This window comes from Oryctolagus cuniculus, chromosome 6, assembly GCF_051225735.1.
Source record: "Oryctolagus cuniculus isolate XC-2025 breed Fujian yellow rabbit chromosome 6, ASM5122573v1, whole genome shotgun sequence".
In the NCBI taxonomy this organism is placed as follows: Eukaryota; Metazoa; Chordata; class Mammalia; order Lagomorpha; family Leporidae; genus Oryctolagus; species Oryctolagus cuniculus.
Genome location: NC_142872.1, coordinates 150931405 through 150950150, shown reverse-complemented (window position 1 = coordinate 150950150; position 18746 = coordinate 150931405). Strand labels below are relative to the sequence as shown.

At 45.8% G+C, this 18746-nt stretch overlaps 1 long non-coding RNA gene across 4 annotated transcripts in view; it reads right to left on the bottom strand.

Annotated features, from left to right (window-relative positions):
- LOC127490763 (uncharacterized) overlaps nucleotides 1-18746 on the bottom strand; it is a 48241-nt gene that overhangs the window by 5157 nt on the left and 24338 nt on the right. The window lies entirely within an intron of this gene.

Sequence of the window (18746 nt, the reverse complement as noted above, 5' to 3'; positions counted from 1 at the left end):
AAGGGTCCCCCAGAGTCAAAGAAGCTGAATCTGTAGTAGAGCCCAGGAGTAAGCACAGGCCCCAGGAAGGGGAGGACAGGATGCTGGGAGTTGGGTTAAATGAGATCCAGGGACACAGGAATGGGAGCCAGACAAGCGTCGGAGCTGATTTGAGGTTCGGGTTGGATCCAGCTGGCTGCCTGTGGCCTGCTCTTTAATGGGGGATTGATGGGTACACAGGGCCTGTGGGTTTACCTCCATTTCTAAATGTTGGCCAGGAACAGTAGCAAATGACTTGGACAGAGTCTCACCTAATCCTCACACACTGCGTCTATGACATGGATACATCTCCACTGTACAGAGGAAGACACTGGGACTTGGAGATGGAAAGAACCTGTTGTCCAAAGTCACCCAGTGGGTGCAGCACGGCTGGAAGGGATCCAGGGTTTGTCTGACTCCCTCCTCCCCCACCTATCCAAGATAGCAATGAAGGAGCACAGCACCTGCAACCGGCAAGGCGCCCACTTGGGCAGGGTATGCGAGTTGTTGGCCTGGCCGACAAAGGTGGCCCACAGCAGCAGTGGATTTGGCTGGCCAGCGTTTGAAAGGACACAGACAACTGCATTTAAACGCTTCTGGGTAGGGAACGGACTTTGGCGTTTGTCAGGATCCCCCCCACTCCTTCTCTCACTTGTTCTCTGCCTGGTCCTGGAAGGCATTTGGGTTTGAGTGTGGAATCTGTTCTAGAAAAGCCTTTCTCCAGCTGAGGAAGTTTCCCGAGTCTCAGACTAAGTCAAGGACTGGGCGTCGGAGTACTTCTCTAACACAGCAGACACCTAACATGTCTAAAACAGACCAGCCTTCCTCCTGTGGAGGGTAGTGCCTGCAGGCAAGCACCGTGCTTCCGAACTGGCCCTTATGCCTTCAGAGCAAGGACGAAGATGGAACTGACTGAGCCCTCCCTGGGAGTCCTTTGGGACAGGGGCAGAGGCAGTTTCTAGAGGTACTATCCTCCTCAGGAGGTAGACTGCCTGTTTCTAGAGACAAAGGGAGGAGAGAGGTAACACTAGGATTTTATTAAGGAGCAAACAAGGTGGTTTTGTCCTAAGTACATGGAAGAAGTTTAGTAAATGCATTAATTTGCTCATTCCACTAAGAATTTACTGACAGGCTACCAGCAATCAAGCTGTATGCCAGGCAGGAGGAATTCGATGGAGAATAAGAAGTGGTCCCTTTCCCGTAAGAAACTCCCAGTACAGTGGAACACGTAGACAAACAGTAAGTACCCCAGAGCATTTCCAGAAGAAATCAGCGTGAAGAAGTCTGATTGTCACTGATGAAAACCGCCATCATCAGATTTAGGCTAAAGAATAGGAAGAGAGGATTTCTGCTGAGTTGACTGCAATTGTCAAGACATTCTCGTTATTCGCAATAGTGGATTAAGAATCTCCTCGCAGGGCAAAGCCAGCCTGCTTATGGACAGTCACTTTGGCTCCGGAACCCCCAGAGTGCCTCCAGCGCTGGTTCTGGCAGTGTGTTTCTTGTTTGGCTCATTTTAACACAGACAGAGCAGAGTGGGGCTACCAAGCGAGTGCAGGGAGACAGTTCTCAGCTCAGAGATTTCAGAAGGACTTCTCTCCTGTACGCTCTGCACTCAACCACAGGGAAGGGCTTGGGGTCAAGGAGGGAGGTTGATTTGGAATAGTGATGCACTGAAGCCGGAGGCCTAGGGACCAGGGAGAGAGCCTTGACAATACCCACACTACCTCCCCAGCACCCACAGCAGACATGCGCAATTGAATGTAATCCATTATAGTCAGCACCTTGGGGTATCAGCGTTTAATGCTCCTGGGACCCTCCCACCCCCACCCAACACACACACACCCACCCACCCACCCACACAAATGCAGTCTTAACAATCCTCCAAATTAGATGGCAAAGGACAACAGCAGCCATCTCTCCTAGCCGATCTGCTGAGCAAGGTGAAGTTTATTTGCCATCCCATGGCCTGCAGGAAACAGAGAGAAAGCTACAAAAAGAATACTACTAGGACTACCTGAAAAAGTCACTTTGGGCAGTTTTCAGTTGGAACAGGACACACAGAGAAGCTACAGTTTTTAGATAACTGTGGTAGGCGGGAGCCTAGGAGGGGCCCCCAGAATTCCTGTCCCTGGCACATGTACTCTGTAGAAGGCCATCCCCCGGGATGTAGCTGGACTTGCGGGTGAGATGGGATTTTTTTTTTTTTTTTTTTTTTTTTTGACAGGCAGAGTGGACAGTGAGAGAGAGAGACAGAGAGAGAAAGGTCTTCCTTTGCCGTTGGTTCACCCTCCAATGGCCGCCGCTGCAGCCGGCGCACCGCGCTGATCCTGGCAGGAGCCAGGAGCCAGGTGCTTTTCCTGGTCTCCCATGGGGTGCAGGGCCCAAGCACCTGGGCCATCCTCCACTGCACTCCCTGGCCATAGCAGAGAGCTGGCCTGGAAGAGGGGCAACCGGGACAGAATCCGGCGCCCCGACCGGGACTAGAACCCGGTGTGCCGGCGCCGCAAGGTGGAGGATTAGCCTATTGAGCCACGGCGCCGGCTGAGATGGGATTTTACTCTGGTGATCAGGTATGGTAGACAGCAAAGGAAAAGTGATTTCCAAGCCATTCCTAATGAGTTGACTTTGAGTTCATCAAAGGGGAGAGTCTCCTGATGGGCCTGTTGAGTCCTTCAAATGAAGGTTTAGAGGTGAGAGATGGAAGAGATCAGAGAGGCTGGAAGCAGAAGATACCCTTACTTAATCACCTCAAGAAGCCAATTTTCGTGTTGTGGAGAGGGCCCCATGGGAGGGAACTCTGGGTACTTTCCAAATACAAAAAGCCTCAGTCGTGCAACTGCAAGGAACTGAATTCTGCCAACGACTGGTAAGATGGGAAGAGGACTGACCCTCCCCGCCCCGCCCCGGTCCTCAGATGAAATGCAGCTCTGGCTGGCGTCTGTATGTCAGCTGTGTGAAACTCAGCCAAGAAACCCAAGTGAGGCCAGGCTTCTGGACCACAAAAACTGCAAGAAAAGAGGGGGATGCTGTCAAGCTGTTGAACTATTGGATGCAGCAGGAGTAAACCGATAACCATTTTTGTCTGCTCTACAAGATGTGACGTCATCATGGGGGGAGACAGAAACTATAGTATCAAAGGTTGACCTCAATGACAGCACCTACCTTTTCAGACTTTCTGATTTTTAAAAAGGCAATGAAAAATATGCCTTCTGGTATTAAAAATAACGCGTTAGCTTCACAACGTTTGTGAAGCACCTAGGAATTTGCCCAGCCCTTGCCCATGTAACTGTATTCGGTCTTCCCAACAACTCTGCAATGGTTGGGAGGGAGGTATTGTGGAGATGAAGTTGAGGCACAGAGAAGTGAAATCACTTATCCAGGCCACAAGACGAGACAGCCAGGATCAGACTCTAGGTTTGTACTTTCCACTACTCCAGGGCCAGCATTTTGCCAACACCTAACAATCCCACAAAACGAAAAGGTGCCACCAATAGCCCTGCCCAAGGAAGGGCCACAGAGGCCACGTTTTGCTCCAGCTGAGCCTGCCACCTTCAAACTAAATTAGTTAGCTTTTCAATACTACGGTAAATACCCTAGCAGGGCTTGCTAGAAAGGAGAAGGTTTATTTCTGCTTACAATTTTAGAAGTTCACAATCCAAGACTGGGAAGCCCCATTAGAGTAGGATCCGATGTGGGCAGTGAACGGCAAGATACGAGTGGAGGTAGGATCACATGGTGAGCCAGGAAGTCAAGACAGAATGGTAGACACAAGTCGACACAGGCACGAGTTGAGTTGGCGTATGTAACTAACCTCTTGGGAGAATTACCTTCTTAGGGCATGTTCCCAAAGACCTAAAGTCTTCCTACAGGGTCCAGCTCCCAGATACCATAATTGGTTCAACTCTCCACCCTTAATTCATTAACCTTTAATCTGAGACTTCGGGGACCAAGCCTTCAGGGGACACCCAAACTGCTAACCAAACCACAAGCACATCTGATTAGTTTATGAATGTGCACGAGATGCAAGGCAGTCAGTCTGTGATCTGGGCAGCTGCTTATTGTGTGGGCTAAGTCAGGAAGATGAGCTGAATTAATCAGACTCCTTTTGGGAAGTGGCAAGCACTGATTCAGCACTAGAGAAGGAAGGGTACGGGAGCCAGAAGTAAGCGGAGCTTGTGTGGGAAGAGACGCTGTCCAGAAGGGAGGCGAGGGAGCTGTCCACAGGCGGGAGGACAATGGAACGTGAGAGCCCATGGGGCCCGGGACAGGCCCTAGAGCTGTTTCTGTTCGTGACTCGCCCCAATCCCAAACCCAGTCCTTCTGCATCTTTAAAGTTCCCTCGCCACCTTTCTGAGAAACGTGACTCTGCTCATGGCACCTGTATTATTCATGAAGTCCAGCACAGCCGCACGAAGCACAGTTCACACAAATAAAGGCAATGCCGGAGTAACTAGAATTTATCAGACATGGTGAGCTTTCTCTTCTCACAATACTTCAGCTTTGCCTGTCCTATTAACCCTATTGGAGAACATCCTGCAGCTCTCCCTCCCATGTGTGTCTCACTGTCTCCCTCTCTTCTCCATTTTCTTATAAATCATCACAGGAGCCCAGACACTGGCCTAGCAGGTAAAGGAAGTAAAGGAAGATAAGAGACCTGAACAGGCCAACCCAGCATCGTCTGCAATGAGCGGAGGATGAAGAAACACATGAGAAGTCTCCTATTTCGATTGTTATTTAGCTTCATCATGTGATCATGGATATAACAATAGCAAAAAGTAACAATCTAATTTTTAAATCATGGTAACTGTAGTTATGTGCAACTGTGTGTTTCACTCTGTTTTATTCTCAATTTCCTGGCGGTGTTACCTGTCAAATGATCTGAATGATCAAGTGTTGCAAACAAAAAGCCAGCAAGATTGGCGGCAGGTGAAAGGAGACGTATCTGAACCTGAGCTTCTGCCTTGTTTTAAGGGGTTCAGCCAGAACGGTCTGTGGCTGGTGCTGAGGAAGGGGGAGTTCAGAGAATCGAATGAAGGGAGGCCTTTGGGCAGACAGGACATGGCAAGCAAAATTCAGGACTATTTGCCTGGGCCTCGTCCCGCCAGTTAGTCTCACAACACGAGCTGTGCATTCTTCACGGAGGTTCGGAGGGGTCACTTTGCTCTCGCCTAGCTGCGGCTCTGGAGGGTCCTCATAAAGACTAAAAAGAATGCTGGCTGCAGACATCGCACCCTCTCTCCCAAGCTGTAAGGCAGGGACTGTCCCCAAACCAAGAGCCTTCCCTGAGGGAGTTCACTGGGGACCAGTCCCAGAGGATCTGTTAAATCTTTAACAGAACCCTAACAAAAGAGAGTGCGGCTCACTAGGCTGGGCCTCCTCCAGCAACCTCATGTAAACCAAGCATGCCCAGGAACAGGGAAAATTGACAAACTGCAGAACAGCCAAGGTGGAAATCACACCGCGCACCTGCTGATGCTCACAGCAGCTGGTCTTCCAGGCCGCTGCTGCCATTTGTGGTTTTAGTCTAGGGCAGCTCCTTCGCACACCCATCCTTTCATTTGCCCCTCTCAGCCACCCTGTGAATGTTTATGGTGCTCTTTGAGCAGAGGAGGAAGCAAGTCAAGAGAAGATTAAATGATTTGCCCAGACTCACCTAGCTATTAAGTCCAAAAAGCAGGGATGCAAAACCCAGGTCTCTCTGACTCTGAATTGGAGCCTGCAAGTATGTTGGCGGTTCTCTGCCTGTAACACTTGACCGCTGGACAAATGCCCCACTACAGCAAATCTCATCCACGTTAAAGTCCTAGAGACTTGCCCCTCTGACCCTGTATCTTAACAAAGCCAGATGTGGCACTCCCACTTCCCCAGCATGCTGTAGACTTGAGCGCCATTGGCCACAGTCCCTCCAGATCAGCTCCACTCTTTACCCCCACCCAATGCAGGCCATATCTCCTGCTCATTGGTTTTTCACCTAGTTTTAAGCTCTCTCTTCTTTCTCAGTTATGCCAGCAAATCTCAGTTTCCCCAGCTCCGCCTTGGGCAAACACTGACTTGGGTTAGGTGCACCCTACTGGTTTCCTTGGCTTGCAGCCTCCAGGTCCAGCTCTACTCCAATGCTGTGCATCGCCCCACCACTGCCCGGCACCTGCATCCCATTGCACCACCTCCTTAGAGAATTCGCTCAGAAGGTGCTACACAACCTGTGGGTGGCCTGGCCTTTCCTTCCGGCCAACCTCTGACTTTGGACCATCCCTTCAGCTCTGGTTTGAACAGGCATTTCTTCTGTTGCATAGGTTGCTGATTCCAGTTCACTCTCCCAATCCCTGTTATTCCCCAGATTGAACTGTTACCACTGCACCATGTCGCGGCTCTTCAGGTAACGTGAGATACAGCTGAAGGACATTTCCGCAGGCCCTTGCTCCAAGCCTGCTTTTTGTCTTGAGTTTTTGAAAAGCTTTATTTTTTTTTCCTCTAAGTACAACCTGCATACTGAAAAGTGCTTGTGCACAAGGGGAACACTCTTCCTGGATGCACAAAAAATAGAGTCCCAGGGCCACCCACGAAGCCCCCTGTGCTCCTTGGCAATCGGTACCTTTGTCGTCCTCCCCAAAGGAAACCCCATGCTGATCCCTCCTATTCTGGGTTAACTTCTGAAAGCACAAAACTCCTAAAAGAAAATGGAGGAGAAAAGCTTCACCACATTGTATTTGGCAGTGATTTTTTTCATTAATATGACACCAAAGGCCCAGGCAGCAAGAAAAAAAAATTAGGCAAACTGAGCTTCATGAAAATTAAAAAAACTTTTGTGCATCAAAAGACACTGGCAGCAGAGAACAAGGGCAACCCACAGAACAGGAGAAAATATTCGCATGATAGGGAATTGTTGCCCAGAATATCGGGGAATTTCAAAGTACTCTTGGAAAATGGAATTAAAACATAAAAAATTTGAAATGCACACGTTTTTTTCTCTCCTTAAGCTCCACGAAGTTTAAGAAACTTGAGGAGGCAACGATAACCAACCATTCCGTCTCTCCCTAAGAAAGTGAGAGTCCTGGGAATTTAACCACCATGTCAGGGCCGTCTTTTTGACATTAATAACCGAAAGACAAATGATGTCTTGCAAAGATTATTTAAGATTAGAAGGAGCCAAATCAACATGCTTATGGATTTCCCATTGGCATTCTCACAAAATTGCCCTTGCTTGGAGAGGGGAGTGAGCTGGAGTGTTGTCATGGTGAAGGACTCTGCTAATGCTTCCCTGGATGTTCTTTCTGCTAAGGCTTGGAGACGTTTCTTAAACCCTTTAAATAAGCACATGTCATTGTTCCTTCTGCCCCTTCCTCCAAAAAGTCACCAAGCAAGGTATCTCTACTATGCCAAAAAAAAAAAAAAAAAAAAAAAAAAAAAACCTGTTCCCACGGTCTGCTTTTCGGACCACTTCCTTGGTGGTCATTGCTTTGACTGTGTCTCTCTTCAGGGCCATACTGGTAAGGCTATGTCTCATCTCCCAGTTCAATTCCTCAATACTTCAGGATCTTGATTCCACTTGCTTAAATATTCAGGGAAAGCTCTGTTCTTTCTGCAGCTGACCTGGGCACCCAGGCAGCAGAAGCTGAGCTCCACCGTAGTTTTTCAGTCGGAATTGTGTGAGCTGAACCAGCTGAAACGTCAGTGGCAGTGGCTGTTGTTCCTGCTGTTGAGCGCTTGCCTTCTTCATGGGCAGGATGCACGTTCTCATATTGCTGTGGACGCTCGGATGCCGTGGGCTTCATCTTCAACCTCACCTGTACCATCTTAAAATGAGTCTCATTTGTGAACTGCTGGTTTCTTTGGGGGCATTGCTCCCCTAACTTTCTCATAAAGCATCAGCGATTTCATCACTCTTCTCTCAAATATCACCATGACTTGGATGTTCATTCTTGCTTTAATTATAGCAGAATGAATGTTGCTTCCACAGGAGCTCTTTGTAAGCTGATGTCCTATCCTTCTTAGTGCCTCAAACATGATCCTGTTCAGATATGTTATGACAAGTGAGTTTGATTTTATTTGGTGCCAAAAAATCTAAAATCTATGTATCAGTTTTTCATAATAAGCATTTTCCATGAGCTTTTTGAAGACCCCTCATAAACAGAGAATCCTTACAATTCAACAATACAACCTACTCTTAAAAGGTCAAAGGACTTGAATAGACATTTTTCCAAAGAAAATATACAAGTGGCCAAGAGGCACATGGAAAGATGCTCAACATCACTAATCATTAAAGAAGAGAAATGCAAATCAGAGCTACAATGGGATATCACATCGCACCCTTAGCATAGCTGCTGTTAAAAAAAAATAACAAATGTTGATGAGGATGTGCAGAAATTGAAGCCTTGTACACTGTTGGTGGGAATGTAAAATGATGTAACTGCTATGGAAACTACGTGCTGAGCTTCTTAAAGTATGTTTGCAGGATTCATGAATATGACTTCTTGTAGCTATATTTGTTTCCCTTTCATTGTCGTGTTGCATTCTATTGTATATACCATAAATGGTTTATTCTATTGTCTTTTTTATTTGGAAGACAGGGGGAGAGAGAGAGTTCTCCCATCTACTGGTTTATTTGTCCAGTGCCAACAATGGCCAGGGTTGGGCCAGGCTAAAGCCGGGAGTGAGGATCTCAACCTAGGTTATCAGGGACCCAAATACTTGAACTGTCATCTGCTGCTGCCCAAGGTACAAGTTAACAGGAAGCTGAATCGGGAGTGGATCCAGGACTCAAATCCAGGCTCCCCAACATGGGAGGCAGATGCCCATCTCTGTTCCATTGCTGAGAGATATTTGGATTATTTCCACTTTGGGAAATAATATAAAAATAAAGATAAATATACATGTGTCTTTACACACAAACCTATATAAATATTCACAAGGTTTGTGTATATACTTTTTTTAATAAATGTTTAACATTATATCCAAAAACAGAATAACGTAATGAACCTAATGCACCTGCCAACAAGCCTCAATAGTTATTGGTATGTGGCCAACCCTACTTCACTTCTTTTCCCCCACCAGTCGCTCTCTTGATTGTTTTTAAATTTTTCCTTTTTAATATACATGCAACACTAGTGCATGTTTGTGGAGTGTAGCATGACATTTCAATGCATGCCTACAATGTGGTCTGATCAAATCAGCATAATTAGCATTTTCATCTCCTTATCATTTCTCAGTGTTTGGGAGCCTTTGGATGTCTCTATTTTAGCTTCGTATAAAATTATTGTGAAGTTGTTTTGGATAATAGTCGCCCTGCTATGCTGTAGAACACTAGAACTTATTGCTCCCAAGTAACTGAGGTAGGTGCTCAGTGTCAAACCTTCTTCTGCCTTCCTCTCCCGCATCCTTCTTGGCCTCTAGTGTGTATTAACTTACTCTCCTCCTTGATTACTTTGAAATAAATGCTCATTTCTTGTAATTTTATTTCTCAATATACATCTATCAAAGATAAGGCTACTTTTAAAAAGTTACAAAATTATCATTAAAAATTCATGTGATTTATTTATATCATCAGATATCTAGTCTTCATTCACATTTTCTGCTTGTCATATGCATTTTTCTTTGCAGTTAAAAAGTATGGATTTAAATAAGGGCCAAACACTGCAATTGATGGACAAATCTCTTCAGTCTGCACTAGTTCCCTCCAACTCTCTTTGTTCCTGCAAATTTTATGGAAAATACTATCTCTTTTTGTCATAGGGCATTTTCTGCATTCTGGATTCTTTTCTGGTTGTATCTCTGGGTCATTTTTGAACATGTCCCCTTGTCTTCAGTATTTCATGTAAATCGGTAGTTAGCCATTCGGTTTGTTTTCCACACTGCTTCACAAGTGCTATTGGTATTTCTATCAGGAGACAATTGGTTGGTTTTTCTCTCCTTTGGAAATGTTGCCTACCATCTCTGTCTGCAGGGGCTCTATCAGCTCCTGCAAGCTTCCTCATTGCATAGCAGGAATGCTTCTATAAAGAGAGGCTTCCCTGCCTCTACAAGATGGTTTCACTGAGATATGGGAAGCACTGGAAATTGATAGAAGTTCTACTTCATTCTCTCCCTTTGTGTTTACAAGTTTTCAAAATATCAAGGTGGTTCTCTTGCACTTCCAGGGTTGTTTTTATTGCTGATACAACTACGAACTCATTGCTTTAAAATTGTTTTGGTATGTTCAAATATAGTGAGGTTACTATACTTATTGATACTTAAATATCCCAGCTTTGGTTAGTGAGACTTGTTCTAGTTGATTCTTGAGTTCTTTATGACATGAATCTAATAGAATTTGATAGCTCCTCTGCTTTCTCATGATTAGATAGTCCACCTTGCACATTTGCAGACTCACAGGTGGAATTAGCCCTCTGCCAAGGAGTTCTTGCTCCTTCTAATGGGAACTGGTATTTAGAGATCACAATTTTAGTGAAAAGGGAGTTTCCAGTTGCTGGGTTGATCCTTATTTCCAGTTTTTTTTTCCCCAACACAGAGCTAAGAAACATGTACTTTAAAAAAAAAAATGTAAGTATACTCTGAATTTACTTTCAATTCAAATTTAGGATTACAGCATTTTCACTTAAGTTTATTGATTTTAAAACTCTTAACCTCTTTCCAGCCATGCCACAAATTTCAGCTGTCACATTATCACATTATTCATTTTATATGTCCTATATTAGAGAAAAGTCTCCAAATATCAATTAAATGCTACTACCATCAACGTGACCACTAAAATAACAAAAAATCTTTGTAGTTTATTCTTTGAGTATGGCTCATTAGGAACATATAGTCAAGTTACCGAGTTTTGGAGAAATGGTGACAAATAGGTTCACTTATTTCCTTTTACTTTTGATTGTTATGGATTGCTGCTATGGTGGAGCCTCAGAGAACTCATGTGGCAGTGCTGAGAAGTGCTGGGGCCTTTAGGAGGCAATGAGATCACGGCAGCCCTGCCCTCACGCAGGAACTCCTACAGTCCCCCTGAGGAGCGTCACTCGCGGGGAAAGTGGAGCGTTGCAAAGCAGGTCAGTTCCCTTCCCTCCTGTTTCCACCACATCTGCCTCCTCTTTGCATGCACCTGCTGCCTTCCTGTCTTTCCTCCCGGTATGGAACAGCAGTTTGGACCTCACCAGAAGCCAAGCAGATGCCAGTACCACGCTCCTAGGCCTCTAAAACTGTGAGTTAAATAAACCTCTTTTCTTTAAAAGTACCCATCCTTAGGTATTTTGTTATAGCAACAGAAAGCAGACTAGAGCAGTTGCTTTTTGCATTTAGTTGTACAAACCTTTGTGCTTTTAACAACTTCCTTCCACTCGTCAATGTGGTCATAGATGCCTTTCAAAAGGCCTCTAACTGTTCATGCTTCAGTGTGCTGTCTTGCTGCTATCCTGCTGTTAGCATATCCAACGACTTTTGCCATCATGGCAAAAAGGGGAGAAGGAGGAAGAGGAGGAGGAGCAGCAAGAATGATATAGCAATAATAATAATAATAGCAAACACTTCGGGAGGCACTTCCTATTTACTAGGTACTGCGCTATGTGTTTCCTTGGAAGAATCCTTCTAGCTTCCTACTTATTTTATAAGCCTGATGAAACTATCCGCATTTTACAGAAGAGAAAACTGATGATTGGAAAGGGTAAAGCACTTGTCCAGGAAGCAGAGATAATAGGTGTCAATATGGGGACAGAAGCCCAAGTCTTCAATGGGCTTCTTGTGGGTGATCCTGTGCCTGGCTGGAAAACTGTCTGCCTAGCCTATGCAGGAGGTCAAGAGGGTGTGGCACACCATGCCCTGTAGGGAAAACTCTGGTTGAGGACTCAGCACCCTGAGACCCACTTATGACCTGACTTCTGGCAAGGCTCAGGGGCCCCAGGCACATTTCCCCCACCCCCACTTCCTGTTGAGGAACCTTGTAACTGTTAGCTAGATAAACAGCTCCCAGGTGTGGCCCAGACCCATAAGACCACCTGGAAGGCTATGTGGGCTACATGACCTTCAAGCTGATTGGAGAAGCATAGCAGTGCCAGTGTCTCCTTTATCCTATAGAATTAGTGTTGCCCTGAATTAGCTACACCCCCTCTGCCTGCCCTATACAAGCTTGTGCCTAACTGCTAATAAATGGACACGCTCACTGAAACTGTCTCTGGTGCTTCTTGTCAAAGAACGCAGTCGCCCCACCATCATGGCAGTGTGGGCCTCGCAGGATGAACCCACAACTTCTATTTTTCAGAAATGTCCTGATTGTTATTTCTCTAATTGTAAAAGCAATGTATTAAAATTTACATTGCTTTTCACAACATTTAAAACAAAACAGAGATGCATCTGTTAGTCCGTCTTTTATTCCAGTCCCCAGGTGTAAATAATGTTAACGACCTGTTAACCTGTCTTCCTTTAACTTTCTCCTCATTCAAAAACCTTTACACATTTCGACAGGGTGTTTAGTCCATTTGTTCACTGTGAATAAAATAGAACAATTTCTCTGGAGAATTATACAGCTATCAACATACCTGCATGTCAGTAAATACAGATGTAAAACTTCCCTCTCCTATCTGCATTCTATAAAAACATACAATATTGAACAATTGAAGTCAAATCAAGTGTGGAGTGTTATTTCTCACTAGCTTTTATTTTTATTTGCTGACATCCATGTCTTTTACATCTGTGTAATCACCACCCCTACCCTGCACTCACAAGTTAACAATGGCTTTCCCTCCATTTTTCTATTTCTAAATAAACCATATATACATATGTAAAAAATGCAAGCATAGATTTTTGTCATATATTTTTTAGAAACAAGATGGCTTATCCACACTTCTTTTTACTGTCTATTTTAATGTACTTGAAAGGCAAAGTGACAGAGCTCTTCCATCCACTGGTTTACTCCCATATAACCACAATAGCCAGGGTTGGACTAGGCCAGAACCAAGAGCCTGGAACTCCATCTGGTTCTCCCAGATGGTGGCAGAGGCCCAAGCACTTGAGCTATCATCTGGTGCCTCCCAGGATGCACCAGCAGGAAGCTGGATCAGAAGCAGAGCAACAGAGACACAAATTGGTACTCCTACACAGGACACAGGTATCCAAGCAGAGGCTTAACCAGCTGTGCCACAATGCCCGCCCCTACACAATGAAGTGTTTCTCATGGAACTGTCTCCAAGGCAACTGCCCTGGCTCCTGTTTATCCCTTCAAGTGGCTGCTGTCGAATAGGCTGCGGCTTCACCAAAAGTCATTCAACCATCCTCACAGTGATGGCTTCGTTCATTCCTACTGTCACTATAAACCACTAACTACAATACATTGCCACATTTAATATTCTTGTACATTGGAGCTTATTTGTTTGTGCTTCTCCAAGTTCAAATCAATTCCTTCATAGAAAAGATCTAAAAGCTTCAGTGATCCAAGAAAGGTTATGTAATCCAGCATTACTGTCAACAGAACATAAATGGGGGGGAGCGGGAGGGAAGTTGGCTGTGAGGAACTAGTGCTTTTGCTAAAATGAAAGGGAAAAAATGGTATGGACTAGATACATAATTGATGAGTTATGTACAAGTCTGCATTATTTATCACAACATCGTTAGCGTACCAACAGAATACTTAAACATTTGCACTATTAATTAGGCTTGAACGTCTTTGATGTCTTGCCTTCTTCAAGTCACACAAAATATGTAACTCTTCACGTGTCTTTCCACTTTGTGCTGTGAAAGTGCATGTGTCAAGGCAGGAGAGAACAGTTTAGCAGCTTGTTAGTCTGCCGGTTTTGTAACTGATTATTTAGACAAACAGCGAAAGTGGGCCTCGGTTTGTTCACTTGTAAGCCCTGCCATGGTTGGCAGGGACTGAGCTACTCTGTGCCCCAGACTACGCTCGTTCAGTTTTCCCTTCTTTATTAAGTCAGCACACGTTGCCATTGTTCAAAGTTCATTCTTTTAACACACATTGAGTGTCCTTAGAGCATCAGCGACTAGACTAGGTACTTAGGATATTCTGATTAATATGATAAAGTCTAAACAGAAGGTGTGCAGCTCAGGAGGGAAAATTGAAAACCAGAGAAATAACTGAAACCGTGTGGTAGGCGCAGTGATGGTACAGAGGGGAGAACACCTTACGGTGGAGCAGTTTAGTGCATCTTTAAAGAGGAGGAAGTAATAGAGGAGACTTAATAGACGAATTCTGCTGAGTGCTGACACTGGGCCCCAGACAAATGATATGTGTTATATTTATAAACATGTTTTATATATACTATATGTATAAATATATATATATATTGAGTATACTATTTATATTATATATTTACACTATATAATATAAAACAATATATAATGTTGATATGTAATGAATATGTGTAAATTTATAGTGAAATATGCAATATACAAATTTAGGGGCCTAGGGAAAAAGTAAATAAAAAATAAAGCCCGGAATGCGGAAGCGTTGATGGTAGATTCTTAGCACTCAATTAAAATACTGATGAGATGTAGAAGGGTAGGGGATGAGGAATGAAGGGAGGAGAGGGCCGAAGAAATCCACAGTTCGAAGAAAGGGACAACAGTGTGAGGGGTTTCGCACCTGTTGATGAAGTATGGGAAGAAATGGACTATCTCGGGTGAGAAGTGAAGATTTTCCAATCCCAGCTTCTTCAAACCCTTTCCGAAGTGGACATGCTGTTTGCCGGGAAGCTCAGACATGGCAAGAAAGCAGCGCAGACTCTGCCTGAGCTCGCAAAATTCAGACAAGGACAGAGCGACTAGGTAGTGAACTGGCGTTAGCTGATGATTCCAGCCCTAGAGATGATTCACCCCGAGATAGCCCTCGGCAGCAGCCCAGCTGCCCCTGTTACCACATCAACCCTTGCTCTGCAGGGCTCCCTCCGACCACCCAGACTGTTCTGAGACGCTGCAAGCACCCGCATGAAAGAGCGTTTGCCGGGGGGTGTTTTTCTGACCCTGCTACCTCAATCCAGAACATTCTCTGACGCTGTCAGTGCCCACAGTGCCCAACTCTCACACCCCCACCGTTCCATGATCTCACCTGTCCCAGACAGCAGCCAAGGTTACCAGGAAAACGCCTGCTCTCGGTCAAGGTGCAACCAGCAAAGGGAGAGGCAGACACACTTCTGACCGATTTTTCTCATGAGAGGTGGATTCCAACACGCGTACTCCCCCCTCCTCAATGATTCAAAATGCAAAAAGTTTTCAAAGTCAGTCCTCTAACCCACCAGTCCAGTAGGGTTAATCAGCTTTGAGTAAAATGCTAGAAAATAATCTCAAACAGCTCTGATGGGGAAGCCAGACCAAATCAATGATGAGCCCCCAACAGAACATCTAGGCCATTAATTGGGTTTTCCTCAGTTACAATCCTCTATATACATCCTGGCCTTACATGTTTTTTCTTCTGCTTGCATGTACAAACATGATTGACCTTGAACAATTTCCAAGCAATTAGCAGAGATAATGCAGGGCAGGAGGGAAGGTCCTAGGCTGAGAATTGGGAGGCTAGGGTCACAGTTCACACCGGCCATGAACTCATTTTGCACACTGTGTCGGGTCACACTGCGTCCCTGAGACTCAACTTCCTTCTGCATAGAATGCGAGGGGAGAGTCGGCACACCCATACCCCAGTAACCATTCTGTGGCTAGTCTTTCCCACCAGACCAGAGCTGAGTGTGGCTTTTTCACTTTGAAGTCTGCAGTAGCCAAATAGGCATTGGTTCAAGCAAATGAAAGGAAAGGCCTCTTCCAGTTATGTCAGATTTCTCAGTATTGCCTTCCCTCATCTTTAGTGCATGTGGTAAATATGATGCTATATATAGGACTATCCAGCTTTTCCCTCTGGGACCAAGGCCCTCATGCTCAGAGAGCTGGGAGTGTTGACCATCCTACTCCCAAAGTCCTCTTCCTAGGGGCACTTTGCATTTGGTGACTGGTGATTCTAATCAATGCTGGGGTACACATGCTTGCTCTCCCTCTCCCCAAGGTACAGCGATCCCAGCCCCAGAGGTCCCCATGGGATCATCTAGGGCCAACTTCCATCCAGTCCTGCTTCCTTCTCTTTGTTTCTGAAGTGGTTAATCCTGAGAGCCTTCCCTCAACAAGTTCCCATCTCAGAGTCCCAGCAACCCAGCCTGTGACAAATGGTGCCAGGAAGAATCTGAAAAATGGTCTCAGGAAACGGACTCTCTGAGAACCCCAAGACTGGTGGCAGCTGGGACAACACAGCCCCTCACACAGCAGCACCATGGCAGTTGTTAAAGGCTGTTCCCAGGGGTGAGTTGGGATGGTACACTAAGTAGAGGAAATGGATGGTGTTGAAAAGTACGTGGACAAAGTGGTGTCAACACAACAGAACAGGACGGTGACTGTAGAAGAAAATACTCACTTTGGAAAAGAAAACAAAAAGGCTCCAGGTGTTTCATCAGCAATTAAAGCCTCCATATAAAAGCTAGGGGACCTCTGGCTAGCATGTAAGACACTTCTTGAATCATAAATATGTAGGAGTAAATGTGTCAATAAAATGTAAAAATAGAACAAAACTCATGCAGCCAGGAGAGGATACAGAGCTAAGCATAAGGCCCAGAGCTTAACCCTGAGAGCAGCCCAGCTCCCAGGAAGGTTAAATCCCCAACTAGGGCAGCACTGTTACGAAAATCAGACTCTACCGAGCAAGCAGAGGACAGTGAGATGGGGTGCGGAGCTCTACGTATGTCAACCCCTTCTGGCTGATCTGCAAGTCTCTGGGCCTGCAGGAGCAGCTCACACCTCCGTGTTAAAGACCATCCCTCCAACCCACAAGATGACTCAGAGGCCTCCGCCTCACAGCTCACCTTTCTCAAGATCTTTCGCCACCTCCCTCCTGGCACTAGAACAGGAGCTACTATGGTGAAGTTCCAACAAAACCTGGACAAGGAATTCCCAGGCAGCAATGGAAGTGTCCACCAAATGGGCTGGTTGCAGGATGCCATTGCTATGTGCCAGCAAAGGCAAGAGAAAGTGGGGTGAGTCCTGAGAGTGCTAAGTCAAGGCGATCAGATCAGCAAGTTGGGTAAGGCGGCACTTACCATTATCTTAGCACACTAGCGTCATACAGGTTGTAATATCCTGGCAAGAACTCATATAATGGCAGAATGAACCTTGGAAACTTGGAGAAAGCAATAGCCAATACCACACGACAGAGCCAGATCACCATGGATAGATTTGGAAGAAGGAAACAAAACCTTAAGAGGCAAGCACGCTGGAACAGTTATATTTTTAAGAGCTGAAAACCCTCCTGCAGAGAGGAAACTGTATTTAGCAAAGTGATAAGAAATGCTCTGTTGTTAAGGATGCTGGCCTGTCTGAAAAGCTCAGTGCTGGCCCTCATTTAAGGATTAAAGCTGAGGGCAGGAGATGCAGTAACCAAACAGGGCTCCTTGGGAATGAGCAAATCCTGAAATAATGAAAACCAGGTAGTACTTAACCAACAGAAGCAATACAGATGCGACAATTGCAATGAATGGCAAGGCAGTAGTGTATCCTAGTGGGGCTGAGGGGAGTCTAGGTTGACTAAGGGATTTCCTGGGATGTGAGATGTTCAGTGTTAAAACATGGATGGTCCCCAGCCAACCAGAATGATTGATCACTCCAGGGGTGGCCCATCTAGAGCTGCGGAGATGGTGAATAAGGCAGATCTAGGGGCAGGAAGAGACGGACGGACAAGGAGGCTATTGCTCGATCTACAAACCAAGGAATCAAGGATCAGAAGGCCAATGGCCTTGTTCCAGTACAAAGTCAAGGTCCCTTGCTCAGCTTCCAGACCTGACCCACTTTCACACTCTGAACACCTTGGCCGAGGGAGAGGATGAGTCCCCAAGAGGACGATCCTGTAACACCATGGCAAACGTATGTGGCCATGATTGTCTCCGTCCCTTCCCAAGGAGACATGTGGTCATTCACTCAAAAAATTCTACCCGGGACAAAGGGAGAAATCCAAATATTTCAAGGGATGTTGGACAGAGGCTCCAAGTTATTCACATCTGAGACCTGAAGTATCAACATGGTGTTCAGTGGATCGTGAGCTTGTGAAAATCTGATAATAAACTAAGTCTGGCTCACGGCCAACTTCATGGCCAAACTTCATGGTCAGTTCCCTGGGCCCCCAGTGTACACATAACCTCAATGGATACACTTGGCCATCCTGAGCACTCACATGTATTCCTTGGTTTGTGGCATAAGAGTTGGCTTGATGGGAGAGATGAAGTGGAAACTTGAAATTTCTCTCTCCCCACATCCAACATGGTTAATCAGTGACAACATTGCTTCTTTGGGGGACAGCAGGGACTCAGGCCACCCCTAGAGACCTGAAGGCTGAGAGGCAGTGGCCCCGACCGCGTCTCCTTTGAATTCTCTGAACTGGCTCCTCCAGGACCAGATGAATTGTGGAGCAGGACCATGGATTCCTGCAAAGGAGTAGGCTGAACTGTGGCTGCTGGGTGAGAAGTGGGATCTTTCTAAGAACAGATCAACTTACACAGTATTCAGAATTCCTGGTTTCACACTGAGGTCTCTTCCCCTGACTGCAATCGTCTTGAATAAGATCTTCGACTGCTCTACAGCTTGGGCTTTTCTTTGACACCACTCCCTACTCTCACAGTCACGACTGTCCTCAGTTCAAAGGGTTCCCCTTCCCCGGGAGGCCTGCATCCAATGCCAGGTTCATACAGGGCTGTGAATGACTTGCCCCCTTG